The sequence below is a fragment of the Hyposmocoma kahamanoa genome, unplaced genomic scaffold, assembly GCF_003589595.1.
Source record: "Hyposmocoma kahamanoa isolate Upper Pololo Valley unplaced genomic scaffold, ASM358959v1 87, whole genome shotgun sequence".
NCBI classification, from domain to species: domain Eukaryota; kingdom Metazoa; phylum Arthropoda; class Insecta; order Lepidoptera; family Cosmopterigidae; genus Hyposmocoma; species Hyposmocoma kahamanoa.
Genome location: NW_020654422.1, coordinates 22,592,672 through 22,597,204, shown reverse-complemented (window position 1 = coordinate 22,597,204; position 4,533 = coordinate 22,592,672). Strand labels below are relative to the sequence as shown.

The window sequence follows — 4,533 nt, the reverse complement described above, 5'->3', positions numbered from 1 at the left end:
GCTAAACCCAAAAAAGACGGAATTAGTAATATTTACAAACAAAAGACTATTGGGTAAGTACTACCCAAACTCTTCAGTACAGGACTACAGTTAAGTACCTGGGAGTAACATTGGACAATAAATTGAATTGGATTGTTCCATGCAACAGCTTACTTGGTACTTGATGTAACGGGCTGGTGTCCACAACTCGACGACAAAGCGTCTATTTTGCGTGTGGTGGGTGCAGCTGCAGGGTCCTACTCGTGCCACCCAGCTCCTCCAGAAATGTCAGCAACCTCCTCGGTTTGCTGAAGATTTTGGGGAGCGACCTCGGCACTCCAAGGTACTTCGCCCTGTAGTTGGTCACGCCGGAGCACTGTAGTAGGACGTGCGCGGCCGATTCCTCCCCCTCCATGCACGTTCTGTATAGAGGGCTGTCCGTGATACCTAAATTAAATAGGTGTTTATTGTAGGGACCATGACCCGTTAGGGCGGCAGTTAGAGTGCGAAGCTCTTGCCTTTTAAGTTTCGATTAGTTTTCGAGATAGACTGGCGTTGAGAGTCGGGAGTGCTTCCCTCGCCTGTCTACAAACTGTAAGAGTAGACCATGTGTTATTATGAAAAGATTTTGTACCTTTGTGTATAGTTGTTCTTGAACACTGGAGGACGCTATGGGTTCGGGTAGGGGAGGGATACTATGGGTTCTGGTAGGGGAGGGACACTATGGGTTCTGGTCTTACAGTGTCCGTCTCTGACCCTTTTTTGGTTAGTTCATCTGCTGCGTCATTGCCACTTGAGCCGCTGTGTCTTTTAATCCACTGTAGAGTTACGTGGTTGTGTATACATACGTCCATGAGTGTTTGATGGTATTCGTAAATGAGCCCAGAGTTTATGTCATAGCTGTTCAGTGCTTGAAGTACTGACATGCTATCAGAGAGTATTCAAATGGAGTGATTTTTTACTCTTCTCGTTATGATTGCTTCTGCTGCGAACTTGATACCCAAACATTTAGCCTGGAACCCTGTGTTGTGGTTATCAAGCGGTGTTGATATCCTGATATTGAGGTCTTCTGAGAATACGCTAGTACCTGTTCCTGAATTTGTTTTTGATCCATCAGTGAAGACGCGGACCTATCTGGGATTCCGTCCTTCGTTGGGATCTTCAAACAACTGTACCTTGTATTTTTTGTCAAAGACGTATTCGGGATCCTATCTACACCCGCCTCCAGCAGCTGTTCCTGTTTAACAGTTATGTAAAGGACACGTAACACCATTTCAATTTAGGTATCTCTGACAGCCCTCTATGCAGAGCATGCTTGGAAGGGGAAGAAACAGCTGCGCACATCCTACTACAATGCTCCGCCTGGCCAACTACAGGGTGAAGTACCTTGGAGTGTCGAGTTCGCTCCCCGGAGTCTTCGGCAAACCGAGGAGATTGCCGAGATTCCTGGAGAAACTTGGTTGGCACAAGTAGGACGCTGCACCCACCACACGCAAAATAGGCGCCTTGACGTAGAGTTGCGGACACCAGCCCGTTACCGCAAGTACGAAATATACTCAACCTATTCCTATTACCTGCTGTTGTATGTCGCACCTTTTTTATTTTAAAGAGGACTGGGTAAAAATGTGTCAAGCATGCCGAATCTTCAAAATTAAATCTTTTTCTGATTATGGCTTGAAAATAGAATAGACATTTATTGCAATGCCACAACACATAGATACAAAAAAAAAACATAAATTGGTAATACAGACAAACAAAATAATTAATAAACAAAATAAAGAATACAATAAAAAAAACATAAAATAAGATAAATCAAACAAAAAGCAAAAAAAAACAAAATATAACGACTACAAATCTTGTACTTTCATATGTGTGGTTGTGGCGTATGCAAAAGGATTTCATTCAGCATAAGCCACAGCCATAATTGACTGCAGTGCTGGTTTTAAATTGAGTCAGAAAATTAAACCATATACCTAGAACTACAGAAGAGTCAATGATAGTTTTAGGAACATGGAGGAATGTCCATAAATGAACAGAATGTTTGAAATGCTTATCTTAATAATGCTAATTACATTTTTTTAGTAACTGTTTCCAGTTACTTCATACATGTAATTAGTAAAAATTATAAAAAAGTTTTTTGTATGTATTTTCCTAAATATTCCAAATAAGTGGTGGTTGCAAAAATGCATCACAAAGTTTACACAAACACAGTTTACTATCCCAAATAACGTAATTTTTTCATGTACATAAGTGGTTTTCTGAATCATGAAAAGATACAGGACAAAAAAGTGTGGTGTGTCCACTTTCTGTCTCTGTTCCTCGAAGTCTAGGTAAAAAAGCTCTACCTATTCCCATCACTGAGTTATGTATTACAAGTATTATGTACTTTGTATGCTTATAAGTCTTGGGACATGATTCTCTTAATGATAATTGTGACACAGATGTAATTAACACTATATTGCTCATTATTAAAAAATACCCACCAAACCACCAGTGGTTTGCTTAGTGGTACAATGGGTTCTGTGGGAAAAATATCAGTTAATTAAATAACAAAACAATTAAATAATCAATAGTTATCTGTGAAAGGATATTCCATCTTTTCTTGTTTTTGGTAATAACTTTTACAATGTTTAAAGTCACAAGAGAGCACTTTTAAACAAAAAACACACAAACAGTGCAACGCATTGCTTAGTACTGATGCAAGACTGTATTCGCTTTTGAATTTGTATTTGCTTTGGTGGCTACACTAATGAGTTCAGTACACTCCATCTGCCTTTTGTTTTGTAATATGAGGTCTGTGCATAGTCCTGATTGTATGACTTATCAAGCAAGAGCTCTATTAGGCGTTTAACATGAAGGCTAAAAGTACTATTTTCATTTATCCAACAACGTAGTAACAACAACAGTAACTACCTGATCAAGACGTGTCCAGATATACTACCCTAACAAAGATGGTGCTGGAACACTGCCCATTTACCTATTCATTAACCACTGATCATTCATACAGTATATTATTTACAAAATATGTACTATGTTTCACTAACATGTCACCAGAAACCAATATGACCAGACAGAACAGTTGAATTTATTTTCTTGGTAGGTTATAAAACATTCTGTGGTTGGGCTAACCGAAAACAGAAATGAGTAGAAAGTGTACGTTATGTTGGTGATAATGTTTTAGTAATAAATAAAATCATGAAAACAGGGAAAATACTGATTTGTGGCAAAATCACTGTTTTGGTAACCTTACACCTGTGTTCAAGGTACTGCAACTATTTCAACAAGGCAGTAACGTTGATAAAATTCTTGGCATCGTACCTCGTAATCCAAGGCGGCAAACTAATATTAGGCAGGTACACCAAATACACTTTAGAAACAACAACTACAGATGTTCGAAAAGGCTGTCTTTTTTGAAGACGGATTAAAATGACAGTTCTTTTTTTTTGGTACTATTTTTGCCATTGGAAAAGGCCAAGGCAATAATACGCCATACAGCCAAAGCCGAGGGCCGATTCCAGAACTATGCTCAATGCTCAAGTCAGGATTTGAGCAGACTTGAGTATGGTTTGAAGCACTGGAAATACGACTCTAATGGCAAGGACTCGAGTATTGAGTTCTGGAACCACGACCCTAAGAGTAATTTTTTGTTTTTTTTTATTTATTGCATGACCGTACTTCAGTCAAAAACATTATTAGATAGCAACAACACAAAAAAAGATTATTTACACAAATAAGATGTTAGAAATTATTTTTTTTTCTATCGTACTTATAACAATAATAACACACTTAACGTAGTCCTGCACTAGGGAAACCCTGTGTTGCGCGTGCCATGGACACTCCATAGAGGATGGAAAAATATAGTCTAATGGACACACACATAGACAACCACAAATTACATCCAAACTCACGAGAGAAATAAATGTACATAAGCCATACAAATATTTCTCCCGGCCAAAGAAATCTCTGCGCGGCAGTCCGGTATATCCGGTATGTCCGGTATAGTAACCGTTCGGCCACAGAGGCAGTTTAACTTATACAGTGGAATAAAAACTCATTAATGGATAATGAGATGCGGCGGGTCGCTGTCAAGAGACCATTGGTTGATGACGTCAGGGCAGTTGAAAATAATATGCTGTAAATCTGCTTCTTCTTCAGTGCGGTGGGGACATCGTATTGGGTTATATAAGATATTTATTCTATTCAGATGAGGCGGCAGACCACTCGGTATAAACAGCGAGTCAACTGCTTCACCTTTTCAAATCTGCTACAGTTAGAATTTTTTTACTGCCTATTCATTTTAGTTTTATTTTATTTTATTTATTTATCAGAAAAACACAAATAGTTCATGCATGCACGAATACCATCAATGCCTATTATTACAATTATTGATATTATATTAAAATTTCGATTAATGTGCTGCCATCTAGCGGTTTTATTGCTGAATGACGACGAATTGGAGTTATTAATTTAGTTCTCTAAAAAAGAAGCTACCATATTGCAGGGGCATAAGCTTTACTTTCGTTTCTTGTAACAAAAGACATATTTCAGACAGAA

General features: G+C 38.4%; 1 protein-coding gene across 1 annotated transcript in view; it reads right to left on the bottom strand.

The window, feature by feature from the left end:
- Positions 1 to 3,334, bottom strand: part of LOC113235230 (interferon-inducible double-stranded RNA-dependent protein kinase activator A homolog) — a 24,956-nt gene extending 21,622 nt beyond the window's left edge. The window contains exon 1 of the mRNA XM_026470859.1: positions 3,298 to 3,334. The gene's annotated coding sequence lies outside the window, so the exon portion shown is untranslated. The remainder of the gene's footprint in view (positions 1 to 3,297) is intronic.
- Between the last annotated feature and the right edge of the window lie 1,199 nt (positions 3,335 to 4,533).